Source organism: Hyla sarda, chromosome 11, assembly GCF_029499605.1.
Source record: "Hyla sarda isolate aHylSar1 chromosome 11, aHylSar1.hap1, whole genome shotgun sequence".
Taxonomy (NCBI): Eukaryota; Metazoa; Chordata; class Amphibia; order Anura; family Hylidae; genus Hyla; species Hyla sarda.
Genome location: NC_079199.1, coordinates 60,434,318 through 60,448,604, shown reverse-complemented (window position 1 = coordinate 60,448,604; position 14,287 = coordinate 60,434,318). Strand labels below are relative to the sequence as shown.

Below are 14,287 nucleotides of genomic sequence, written 5' to 3'. Positions count from 1 at the left end.
ACGAACCGAGATAAAAATCAGCATTGTAATAGGATGTGTGTGTCTCAACATAGTAATGAAGAAAGCACTTTTGTAAACATTGACATTTTAAAAAGCTGAAATAAAAAAATCTAAATAGGGAATCAGAAATAGCTTTTGTAAATATTAATGTATTCTGAGAGATATCACCAAGCACAACAAGATCCACTGAATACAAGGTCGGTAATATGGGACACAGTGGCTGTGAAATACGTTACTAGGTGTTCAGACATTTAAATTGCAGTAGAGCAATGTATGCAGACAAAATGTGCAGTAGAAAGAATAAATTGAGCACTCACCTTGATCCAAAAAAGGATATATTTTTTTAACACAAAATGTACAGTAGAAAGACTAGATGGGTATCCATAACAAAGTCTTATTTATTCAGTTGTCTCAATTGACAAAACAACATAGCGGGAGACACAGATGGTGCACACTATCCACATGATCTGTCTCCCAATATGCTGTTTTGTCGTTTGAGACAACTGAATATGTAAGAATCTTTGTTACAGATACCCGTTGAATGATCCATCTATTCTTTCTACTGTACATTTTGTGTTAAAAGTAAATATCCCTTTTTTGGATCATGTTGAGTTATGTATGTGTCATGTATGTGGCTATCCCTTACTTTTGCCATCGAGACGGTACTGTGGCTGTTTTTCTGCCTCTGGTACAATAGAAAATAATTTCCACATGGCAGAATATCGTAAAGAGATAGGTACTGCACTACCCAACTGTGCCTCTTCTCTGGAAGGCTTTTTTCTGAAGCCTGCACATGCAAAAGCATCGCTATCAACTGCTTCTGAGCTGACAAGACCAACAGGCCTAAGTCTGGAACATTTGACAGATGTTCTGGCCCTACCTCTGCTCCATTCTTCATCACGGACATAATTATTATTAATTAAAATAATGATAAACTCCTCCTCATTGTCCCTCCTCCTCATATCTCTGGTCCCCCAAATGTGGTGTGAGTTCTACACGCTGATTCCTCTTCTCTATTATTGCTTTGTCTCTATGCCCCTACTTTGAGCGCTGGTGTTGCGTTCTTTCTCAATGTCATATCTTGGTGGTGAAGAAACTGTCCGTCAACTTTCACTCTCTATGCTTTTAAAGTGTTTTAATGTTAAACCCAGGTAGAACTGCTATATGTTTGATTAAACCCTTGATGAAGCTCACTTGATAAGTATTTCTGAAAGCTTTCTGGTATCAGTAGATCTTGTGCACTGTTCCCTCTTAGCTTTCTCTACAAAATGGCTGTTGGAGAATGAAAAGAAAAAGAAACCACACAAGGTGCTTAGTAGGGATGTAAGAAAAAATCTATTTGCGCGATTATCGCGATTTTTTGTTCCGCGATACTGAATCGATTTTAAAATTCTGAGAATCGATTTTTTTTTATAAATTATTATAATTAACATTTACTGTATTTCACTCAGAGTCACAGTCCTATTTGTCTGTCTTATTTTTTTTTATAACACTTAAACTCCTGACCACTAGTTGGCAGTGTACCTGTTATCAGCTCTGTCCCACTCGCAGGCTGCTACCGCGAGACTACAGACTCAGAACAAACAGGAAGGAGAACGTACGCACTCACAGGACAACTCTCGCGGGATCTTGTTCTTTCTCAGCTAGAATAAGTTTTCCCAAGCTTTTAATAGGGAATATCGCGATATCGTGATATATAGCCAACATGACAGTATCGCGATATATTGTGATATATCGAATCGCCACCCTGGTATCGCGATTCGAATCGAATCGCCAAATTATTGGCGATTCACACCCCTAGTGCTTAGTGCATAATCCCAATAAACCAGATATATTAAAATGCTAGTATTGTGCTCACCTTGAGCGCAATGTAAATGCGCATATCGCTCAAATGTATTGGGTGCAGGAACGTAGTGGATTCCGGGGAGTGCTGCGATGCTGTAGGGATATGAAGATAGGTGGAATGCTGTCTACAGGTAATGCAAGAATAAGCAAAATAATCCCTCTCTAGGCACTGCTTCTCCCAATGGATTCACACAGAAGAGTTTGTCAGATAAAATGTATTCTTTATTGACCAATGACACATTTCGGGTATTAAGCCTTCCTCATATTGGCAGCCGCAATGCAGTGCAGCGATCAGCCTTTGCTGTCTCCTGATTGGCCTGGGGGCTGTAAGTTACCTAATGCAAGTATTGTTTGGTTAACCCAAAGTCAATTGATCTTGCTGCTAGTTGCAGGGTATGCCTGGATGTCATCTCAGTGTTCCTAGTAGTTCCTCTATTCATTCCAGTGCCAAAACTCCATGTGGGATAGTTATCAAAATCTGTGCAGAGGAAAAGTTGGCCAGTTGCGCATAGTTACCAATCTGATTGATTTTTTCATTTTTTTCAAAGGCCTTTTCATAAATAATATCTGTTTTTAGACCTCAGCTTGAGTTTTTTTTTTCTTGAATGGAAATAACTTGGAAATAACTTGTGATCATCAAACCACTAATATATTGTTTTGACTTATGCCCTCGGGAGGGGGTAAGTTGCTTCTTGGGATCACCTTGACACCACTTTTTATGTGCATGGTCTGCATTTAATTTATTTGGTTGTCTGGATAATGTTTTGGCGGTACATATTATAGCTTTTCAACTACATGGGAAAGGTGTGTTTTTTTTTTTTTTTTTTTTTGTGTGTGTGTTGCGTCTTACCTACTGGATACAGAGACATCTGTGTACCATTACAGAAGAAATTATCTCAGTCCTTGAAGTACAACACTTGTTAGTTCAAGGGCCACTTAGATGAAAGTATAACAGGGTCTTTGCTGTGTTTTACACAGTTTTCCCCTCCACTCCCAGCCCCCTGCCCATTGCCCTCTTGATCGTTATTAAGGCTTTAGCTACTTTTTAATCAGTTTAACACATTGGTAAGTTTCCAGTTGATGGCTCTGACTGGAGCTTAGACTTGTGGGACATAAGGGGAGCTGTGCCTCTCACTTGTCAGGTATGAAATTAATAAATACTGTAATGATGCTGAATAATAGAAAAGTGATATTGCTTTTTGTGAGAATATTTAAAAGGACACTGTGACTTAGAATGTCATAGGGAAATGTCAAATGTTTTAATAGGTCTGCAAGATCACTGCAAAAACTGGGGCTTACACGTCCTTACCAATGCTTGGTGGATCCGCATCCCTTAGCAATCAAAAGCAGATAGCATAGATCAATCTAATTCAATAGCTTTACATTGATCTATCTAAGCCATCTACTATTGTATACAAAAAAAGTAAAAAAACATTTAAATATAACCCCCCAATTAATAATAATGAACATATTTGGTATTAACACATGCATTATTGTCCAAACTATTAAATTATGATCTTAATCCTGCAGGGTGAAAGGCCTAAATGCAAAAACATTTTTAAATGCTAAAATTGCAGATTTTTCACATCATGCCCCAGATATGTAATAGTAAAGTGATCAAAAGTCACATATAGGCAAAAGTGGTACTGTGGAAAAATAAAAAATAAAGTTATAGGGGTCAGAATATGGCATGAAACAAAGTATTTTTTTTTTTATCCATAAATCGAACCATACCATGTTAGCATGTCAAATTTACTGTATTGTTAACTCTGAAAAAATATTGCCCCACAAAATTGTCGAATCATGTTTTTAAAATGTTGCCTTCCATATATGTGTGTGTGTGTGTATGTATATATATATATATATATATATATATATATATATATATATATACACAAACAATTTTTTTTTCCTCGTAATACATTATATAAAAAAATAAAGTGCACCAATGAAAAGTAAAACTAGTCCTACAAAAAATAAGCCCCCCAATACAACTTTGTCAGTGGAAAAATTAAAAAAGTTTTGGGTTGTAGAATGTGAGGAAAAAATGTGAATAAAAATGTGATGGGTCATGAAGGGGTTAAGGCTTCATGTCATTCAATCCATTTTTCTCAATAAAAAAAATAAAATATGAAAATGAAGGAGTGCCAGATCTGTCACACAATTGACACCTAAGGGGCCCATTGAATCCCATCAATGTATAATTGGAGATTTTCCTACCCTAGGTGATGGAAAATATGGATTTTATGAAAGACAATTCTTTCTTTACTGCAAAAGATAGCAGCAAAAATTAAAATGTTTTTTCAATAGATAACTAGAAAACTTTTTACTCACACAGGTTTACAGGTATATGCAACCTAACATGCTATACGTAACAGTGACCAATCAAGGTGAAGGCTTGGTGATATAAGGTCTAACACAACTGAAATATCCCTCTTTCTTTGAATAAATAATATCAATAATAAAAAGGTTCTGGTAAAAGTCAACTAGAAGAATTCCAATGAAGTCATCAGAGGAAGATGGAAGAAACAGTTCAAGGTACGACATCTTGGGAAGAAGATATTCGGATGATGTGGAGACGTCTACTCAGCGCTGCAGGTGAAGGAGAGCTTGGCAAAGAAAGTGGTGAAAATCCAACAGGGAACAAAGTAACATAAGTAGATCCAGATCCATGGACAGTTAGTACGCTGAAAAATACAATATAAATAATTAAAGGGTTAAGGGAGGAATAATGCTCATCTCCTATTTTATGTCAAGACAGGAGACATTCACATTATGCAAGTTCAAAGCTATATAATTAGAATCATAAGATTTGTACAATAATAATTATATAAACAAAATGTAGTATATAAATAATAGAATTCATATTAAAGAGTGGACATAGAGACATGGGGTTGAGGTCTAAAGTAGAAGGTTTTGAAGGTGGAATCAGAAGACCAATTAGCTGCTTTAAGGAGGTCAGAGAGAGAACCTCCAGATTGGATTATTTTAGTAGAAATGGCACCTCTAGTGGAATGTGCACCAAAGAGAGAAATATCAATATTGGCGAGAGACATGGCACACATAATCCATCTAGCAAGAGTGGGAGAGGAGACAGGGAGAGGAGACAGTTGAGTTGAGAAGAAGGATGTCTAAGAGATTGAATTCTAGATTCATAGGATTTTAGGCAAACGAACGACACAGAGCTTATCATGATGAAGAAAAGTGGGGTAGAAAATTTCATGAAGGTTAGTTTTAGTGCATCTATGAATATGAAAAAGAACACCATGAGGAGAATGTCTGTGAGAAACGTCTAAAGCATGGGCATCGGAGACTCTTTTTTATTGAAATTAAACATAGAAGAGTCGTAAGTTTAATAGATAAAAACTTTAAGGATAGTGAATCATTATTGCCCCATAATGAAATTAAATCCAATTATAGATTAACGTCTCAAGTAGACATATATTTAGGTAAAGGGAGGTCTTTGGAATCAGATGCCTTTAAGAAGTTTGCGGACTAGAGAGTGTTGTCCAATAGGAAGAGAGTCAATAGGTTCATGGTAGAAAGAGATGGCTGAACAATAAAGGTTTAAAGTACAATAGGCTTTTCCTCAATCAAAGGCGAAAGTTAAATAATTTAGAATGTGGGAGAGAGGAGCACGTATGGGATCCAGATCCTGTTGTGTGCACCAATCAGCTCAAAATTTCCAGGCAGATCTGTAAGAAGATCTGGTACCTGGAGCCCATGCAGATAAGATGTTTCTAGTCAATTGAGAAAATTCAGAGCCAATTGTGATTGACCCAAAATTATCCAAGCGGCCAGAGGAAGATGGTGAAAGAGAATGAGAGGATGAGGGTTCTGAAGTGGGTCTAATAGAAGATTTGGGAAATGAGGCAGGAGCCCTGGGAAGTCTGTCAACATTCCCAGAATTTGAGGAAACCATGATTGAGTCGACCACCAAGGAGTTACCAAAACAACTGTCACTTTCTGAGAGATGACCTGAAGGAGAACTCTGGGGATGAGACAAAATGGAGGAAATGCATAAATGTTTTTTTTTTTGTGGCCAAGGTTGGAGGAGGGCATCCACACCAGATGCTTCTGGATCGAGGCGCCAACTGAAGAACAGTGGAAGTTGACGGTTGAGCCGAGATGTGAAGAGATTTAAGTGAAGAGGACCCCAAAGGATATTGAGTTGATGAAAAATCGGAGGATCTAACATCCAGTCGCTGGTATAGATTAGATATCAAGAATTCCAATCGGCCACTGTGTTGGAGAGACCCGGAAGATAATCTGCTTTCAAGATGATATTTTTCTCCAAACAAAAGTGCCAAATATCCTTGGCAATGTTGGCTAAAGTTTCCGATTTGGTCCCTCCTAAGCGATTTATGCATTGGACTGCCGAGATGTTGTCCAAACGAAGCAAAACGCAACCATGGGAAAAATCTTTGGCAAAACTTTTCATAGAAATAAAGCCTGCCAAAAGTTCCAGACAGTTGATATGGAGATGGGAACCACAGTGATAAAGGGAACCGCAGTGAGCTCCCCAACCTTGGAGACTTGCGTCTGATTCCAATATTAAGGCTGGATTGGAATATAAAATGGTCTTGTCATCCATTCTTGGATATGTTTGCACCACTAATTGAGTCCTTCTTTGGCCTCTGAAGAAAGACTAATTTCGTCTGAATAACCTAGGCCTTCTCTCGGGTGAAAAATTATTAGGCGTTGAAGGGCCCTTTAATGTAAAGGGGCAGGAAAAATTGCCTGAATGGATGCAGAAAGGAGACCTACTATTCTGGCTATAGAGCGTAGGAAGAAAAGATTTTTAAGAGATCTGATTTCTTTTCGTATGTTCTTCAGTTTTTTGGTGGGAAGACTCAATAAGGTTGTATGAGTATTCACAAGAAAACCCAGGAATTCCACTTATTTTGAGGGAGAAAGAATGGATTTTCTTGATTGATTAGAAAACCTAGATCGGAAAGAAGGGAGAGAGTCCAATTCATGTGAAGTAGAGCCAGGTGATAAGAGGAAGCCTTGATGAGAATGTCATCTAATAAATTATTAGACGAACACCCAGACCAAAGGGCAGCAACCACTGGTTTCATTAACTTGGTGAAGCACCAAGGGGCTAAAGAAAGTCCGAAGGGGAGACAAGTAAATTGCCATTTAGAATTGTTTCAAATTAACTGGAGATAAGGTTGAGACAGTGGATGGATAGTAACTGTCAAGTAAGCGTCGTTGAGATCTATTTTTATTAATCAATCATCTGGTATAAAAAGATCTCTTAGAAGATGGATACCCTCCATCTTGAAATGGCGATAATGTACATAATTGTTAAAATTTTTTAGATTGATGACTGGTCTGTGTCCGCCATCTTTCTTTTTGACCAGGAAGAGATTGCTTATGAAACCTGGTGAATTTAGTGGGACTTGAATAATGGCATTTTTGGAACATAGTTCCTTGATCTCTGTATTTATTAGAAGGCAGTCTGTTTTGGGAAAATGAATAGGGTGTGGGAGTACAAATTGGATTGGAGGACAAATGAAGTTTTTTTGGTAACCCAAGACTGTATTTAGGATCCAATGGTTGGAAGATATCCTTTCTCAATTTGGGAAAAAATTAAGGATCTTTCCACCCACTGGAAGATGGGGAAAAAAGCAGAAGAGGTTAACTTACCTGAGGGTTGTCTTGAGCGGGTGGAAGAACGTTGTCCGCGTGTCCTCCAAGGACGTCCTCTACAGGGAAAGGAGGGTTGGGTGGTGGGGACTGGGAAGGAAGCCCTTTCATATTGAGGAGGGGCTTTATAATGGGACTTGAAGTGGGGGTCTCGGCTAGGAAATCGTCCCCGGCTTTTCCCAGCCTTCCCAAAAATTTTGTTGGAGACAATTTTTTAATTGATGCTTGTCCTTTGTCAAGCGTAGAAAATAAACCAACATATTTTGAAATCTCCTTAATAAATTGGTCGCCGAATAGGAGACCATCGGTGGAGTTTGGACATTCAGTAGGAGCTAGATGATTAAGCTGTGGGTCCAGCTTCATGAGGATAGACCTACATCGTTCAGTGCATATGGCTTCATTTGCATTGCCAAAAATGCATATTGCCCTTTGGGCCCAATCCCTAAGGGTCTGTACGTCAATGGGGTATCCAGATGTAAAAGCTTCCTCAGATAATTGCAATATTTTAGTCAAGGGGCCCAGGAGGTCTAGAACCTTATCCTGGCAGGTCCAAAAGGAACAGTCGATCCCTTTTTTTAGGGTTCTTTCCTGACTTTTGTAAGTATTTTGTCAGGATAGGATTTAATTCTGGTATTTGAGCTGCATTACCAGTTAGAATAGGTCTAGGGCATTCCACCCTCAATTTACTATCTAGCCCTATCTATATCCAGTGGAAAATAAATGGATCCAATTGAGATGATGGTAGCCACTCCCTGAGTGGGGGTGCTTTATGTGAGCAGGATCAAAAAATGGTAAGCCTGCAGCGTCTAAAATAGAGGATTCCTCAGATATATCCTCATAAGAGGAGTCACTGTTCTCCGTATCATCAGGGTCAAACATTGGATCATCAGTCGGAATTTTCTAATTCCTTTAGAGAAGCCTCATAAGAATGTTCTTCAAAAGATTTTGGTTTGTATCTTTTTGAGGATTTATGAACCTGTTTATGTTCTTCCTCCCGGGTAGAGGGTAAAGCGTGTTACTTTGGGGCACATGAGGTATGGCTGCAAGAAGGGAGCAAGCTTGAATCTTTTTCCTGACCCACCTCCATATTATCAGTTTTTCTTTGTTTGGAGGGATTATGGTCTTCAGAAGTATTAATCCTCTTTTTAGGCTGACCCTGAGAGAGGTTTTGAGAATGGGAGTGTAATTTAGCGGCGGAATGGGACATGGCCATAAAAACTGATTTAGTAATAGAGTCTTGCATGGTAGCCATGGCATTAGTAATGGCGGATTGAACCGATCTAGAAACAGAACAGTCAACTAAATCTTGAATCTGGTCACCCGCCAGAAATTCGGTGTCCTTAGGTAAAGACTATTCAGAGGACATATTGTATATAGTTGTAATGAATTAGAATAAATATATTAAATATAATTATGAAAATCTAGAAATAATTAATAAAAAAATAATGAATGAATAACTATTAGCAAGAAAATAATAGTCCAATAAAAAAGGTATTACAAGATACTGCAACTACCGATGATTTAGCTTTTTATATATATAGCCAATTAATATATAGACCAGGAAGGTTATGGTAGTGAGATATTGGAAGATAATGGACACCTGTGGAAGAAAATAACATAAAATATACAGAGTCTGCTGGAATGTCCTGAAAAGGACACCGGGAGGCAGGCAGAGCACAGAAACACAATAATGGGCATGAGGGAACTGATGTCAGGAGTAGCTGACAGGAATGAGCACCAACGAAGCCGAAGCATCGCGAGAGTGGGAGGGAAATGAAGTGCGTCACAAGAAAATGGTCCAGTGGGGTGGATGCCCCACCCTCAGAGCGTGATGCACTGCTAAGATAGCCGGAGGGCTTACCTTACATCCTATGCCAGCTGCTGCACTGTGAATGATATCAATCGAGTGCAGAGCACACAGATAAATTTGGTTCTATAAAACCACATTTATCTGTATGAGGATTCTAATGATTCCTCCAAAAATTCCCCTAAAAAAAGTTGAATAAAAAATAAAAAAACACCCATTAACCCCTTCCTTAAGTCAAAATCACCCCCTTTTCCCAAATTCCCTAAAAAACACGTAGCCGTAATAAAAATAAACGTGTGGTATTGCCGCATGCATTAATGTCCGAACTATAAAAATATATTGTTAAACCGCGCTGTCAATGGTGTACGTGAAAAAAAATTCTAAAGTCCAAAATAGCGTATTTTTGGTCACTTTTTAGATCGTGAAAAATTTAATAAAAAGTGAATTTAAAAAAATAATACCACTAAAAACTTCAGATCGCATCGCAAAAAATTAGCCCTCATACATCCCCATATGCAGAAAAAAAAAATTATAGGGGTCAGAAGATAAAAATTTTAAACATATTACATTTTGTGCATGTAGTTATGATTTTTTTTCCAGAAGTAAGACAAAATTGGGAATTTACCTAGTCTTGATGATGGAAAATATGGATTTTATTAAGGACAGGAGACGAATATTACGCAATTCTTTCTGTTTTATCAGCAGTGAAATAGTTAAGTATATAAGATACAGTGAAAACAAACTTGAAATAGCATAACCAGACATGTTGTGCATTATAAACAGCCAATCATGTATAAGCTAGGTATCATAAGGAACTGTTATCTTCCCAACTGCCTCTTTCTTTAGTGATGTATGGGAGAGAATAGGAATTGAATTAAGTAGATCTCCAAGTAACATCTCAAGTCCTTGAAAAGTTCAAAAAAAATAAGTCCTCAACAGAGTACAACAGGAACAGAATCCATTTGAAATCAAAGATCAGCCAGTCAAAGGCAGACAGCTAGAAGAGAAAGTATAAAAAGGTTATAGGGATGGGATATTGAGAGGGATAATATTCACCTCCTTTCCTTAATAAAAAAAAAAAAAAACATATTTTCCGTCATCAAGACTAGGAAAATCTCCAATTTTATTACAGGATGGAGGCTCATATTATGCAAGTTTAAAGCTGAAATAAATAATACATTCTATATGAAATAATAATTATTTAACAGACATAGAAACATGAGTCAGGTTTGAAATAAAAGTTTTTATAAGTGGATTCTGATGACCAGTTAGCTGTTTTAAGAATGTCTGCTAAAGAAACTCCTGATTGGACCAGTTTAGTAGAAATAGCCCTTCTGGTAGAATGAGTGCTAAAAATTTAGGTATCTATACCGGCCATGGTCATGGATGATTTAATCCCTCTAGCTAATGTAGTGGAAGAAACAGGTTTATGAGGTTTACAATAGGAAATAAGAAGTTGAGAAGAAGGAAGTCCTAGATTTGTAAGCTTTTAGACAATCAACAACACAAAGTTTAAGATTATGAGAGAAAGAAGGATTGAATATTGAGTGTAGATTGTTTTTTGCGTGACGAACAATTGAAAATTGAACACCATGAGGTAAGTATTGTCTCCGAGAAATATCCAATGCTTTGACAGCAGATACCCTTTTAAATGGAGATTAAACAAGGGAGAATAGTAAGCTTGAAAGAAAGTAATATGAGGGACAGTAAATTTATTATCATCCAAAGACAAAAGTAGATCAAAAAGAATGTTTACGTCCCAAGTAGAATGGTATTTAGGAGAAGGGAATACCATCAATCGGAGTGTGGTAAAAGGAAATAGCAGAACAATATAGGTTCAAATTACGGTAAGCATTACCAGAATCAAAAGATTCAGAAAGGAAATTTAAAATGTGGACTAGAGAGGCAAGCTTAGGATCCAGATTCTATTTTGTGCACCAATGAAACCAAAGTTCCCAGGCTGATCGATAAGCCGATCTGGTACCCGGAGCCGAGGCCTCTGAGAGGCTGTCTTTAGTTGATTGAGAAAATTCTGGGATTGATTGGGAAGGCCCGAATTTTCAAATCCATAAAAAAACAATTGATTCGACAGAATTAAAGGATGAGGCTTTCCGGATGGATCCCGAAGAGGAAGGTTGTGAGAAGGAATGATTCTCGGAATATCGATTACCATTTTGAGGATCTGGGGAATAGTGTTGGGCGCGAATATTTGCATTTCAATTTTTTATCGTGAATATTGCGAATATATTCGAAATTACGAATATTCACTTTTTTCTGCATATGCACATATTTGCATATGTGAATATTTGCATATTCCTTCTTTTCACTTGTGGGCCAATTAGAATGATGAAAATATACTTGTCAGAGGTTATCAACAACATCCCTAGCAACCAAAGTTGTCCACCCCCTCACTGTTTTCTTCCTCGAATATGCGAATGTTCACATATGCAAATATGCAAATATAACGCATAAGTGAAATTCTCAAATATAGGACGAATATTCGTCCGTATATTTGCGGAATATCGCAAATTCGAATATGGCCAATGCCGCTCATCACTACTGGGGAAACCACGTCTGAGAAGGCCACCACAGAGTTATCAAAATCAAGTTGGATTTCTGCATTAAGGCTTGTAGAAGAACTCTGGATATAAGGGCAAAAGGAGGGAATGCATAAAGATGCCCCTGGGCCAAGATTGGAGGAATGCATCGAGGCTTTGGGATCTGAATGCCAACTGTAAAAGTTGGGGAGTTGAGTGTTTAGATGGGATGCAAATAGATCTATTAGAAGAGGACCCCAAAGATTATTGATTTGTTGAAAAACAACGGTCTAGTTTCCAATCGCTGGAATCTGTCAGATGGCAGGAGTGCCAATCTGCAACCAAATTGGAAAGACCCAGGAGATATTCTGCCTTGAGGATTATGTTCTTGTGCAAACAAATATGCCAGATGTATTTCGTAATATTGGCAAGAAGTTTGGAACGAGTGCCTCCAAGTTGATTGTTATACTTGACCGCTGAGATATTGTCCATGCAAAGGAGGATACAACCGTGAGGACAATGTTTAGCAAAACTTTTCAAAGCAAAAGAATCCTGCAAGGAGTTCTAAAAAATTTATATGGTGAAGAGATTCGCTTGGAGACCATTTTCTGCCAGTGGAAAGAGGGCCGCAACATGCACCCCATCCTGTGAGACTCGCGTCTGATTCTATAGAGAGATCCGGATTTGAGTTGAAAATAGTCTTCCCATTCCATGATTGAACATGTTGAAGCCACCAGAGAAGTTCCTCTCTGGCTTCTGATGAAAGTTGGACTTCGTCTGAGTACAGAAATCCGTCTCTCAGATGTTGAATCTTGAGGCATTGGAAAATGCTTGGGTCGAAGCTGAAAGTAACCCTACTATTCTGGTGACGAATCTCAGGGAAACTAGGTCCTTTCTGAGTATAGATCGGATTTCTTTTCGCATTAAAGACAATGTTTTGAGAGGAACACTTAAAAGTGGTTCGCGTGTTGTCAACGAAACCAAGTAATTCCAACTATTTGAAGGGATAAGAATGGACTTTTCCTGATTGATCAGGAAACCCAAATCCGTAAGAAGAGAGAGTCCATTGAGAATGAAGATGGATATATGCGAGAGATCGAGCCATGATAAGGATGTCATCCAGATAGATTATTATATGGACACCCCGGGAGCGTAAAACGGCTACTACAGGCTTTAGGAGCTTCTTGAAGTACCAAGGGGTGGAAGAAAGTCCGAAAGGAAGGCAAGTGAATTGCCATAGTTGGTTCTTCCAAAGGAACTGAAGATGACTTTGAAAGTTTGGATGAATACGAACTGTTAGATAAGCATCCTTTTAGGTCTATTTTTATCAACCAGTTGTCTTTTTAAGAGTAGGTCTCTTAACAGATGGATGCCCTCCATATTGAAGTGATTGTATCTGACAAAATTGTTGAGAATTCTCAGATTGATTACCTCTCTGAAACTGCCAACTTTCTTTTTGACAAGAAATAGGTTGCTTAGAAAGCCTTGAGAATTTAGATATATCAGAATAATAGCTCCTTTGGAATGAAGATTTTCGATTTCTAGATCTACTAGATGTTGATCTGTCATGGAAAATTGGATAGGGTGAGGGAGATGAGGTTGAATAGGGGGGGGAGACAAAGTCTATCTTGTAACCTAGGATCGTGTTTAGGATCCATGCGTCTGAAGTGAGCATGTTCCAAGTGTGGAAAAAATGAAATAGACGACCTCCCAATGGAATGTGGGAAAAAAGTAGATGAGATTGACTTACCTGGAGATGGATTTGATCTAGTAAATCCTATTCTTCCTCATGATTTCCAAGACCTGCCCCTGTATGGGAAAAAAGGGGTAAATTTGGGTGGGCGGGGTGGTATATGCATTGAAATGGTATTGTGGGAGGCCTCTCTGAGGTGGTCCATATGAAAATGCGCGGCTGAAAGAGTGGCCTTTTCCTCTTCCAGGCCTGCCAAAAATTTTGGGTTGGAAAAATTTTTTCAATGACTGTGTAGCCCACATATTTAGAGATTTCCTTTATAAAAGCATCTCCGAATAAGAGACCTTCAGAGTTAGAAACAGATTCAGAAGATGCTAGATATGCCAATTGGTGATCTAGCTTCATCAATATTGTACGTCTCCGTTTGTGTTGCCGAAAAGGCATATTGCCCTTTATGCCCAACCCTTCAACACATCCACGTCTATGGGATTACTGGTGGACGCTGCTTCCTCGGACCATTCCAAAATCTTGGTCAATGGACAAAGAAGATCCAAGAATTTGTCTTGGCAAGCTGGGAACGAGCGATCTAGACCCTTTCTGTTTTTTTCCCCCACTTTTTAAGATATTTAATTAAAATAGGTTCAATGTCTGGTGTAGAAGCTGTGTTGGAAGGCAGGGAAGGGCGTGGGCATTCGGCTCTTAATTGGTTTCTGTCAGATTTATCAAGGTTCTTTTTAATCCATATTTAATACA

General features: G+C 38.3%; 1 protein-coding gene across 3 annotated transcripts in view; it reads left to right on the top strand.

Annotated features, from left to right (window-relative positions):
* The window catches only part of FMN1 (formin 1), a 529,863-nt gene that overhangs the window by 351,082 nt on the left and 164,494 nt on the right, over window positions 1-14,287 (top strand). The gene's annotated exons all lie outside the window — the stretch shown is intronic.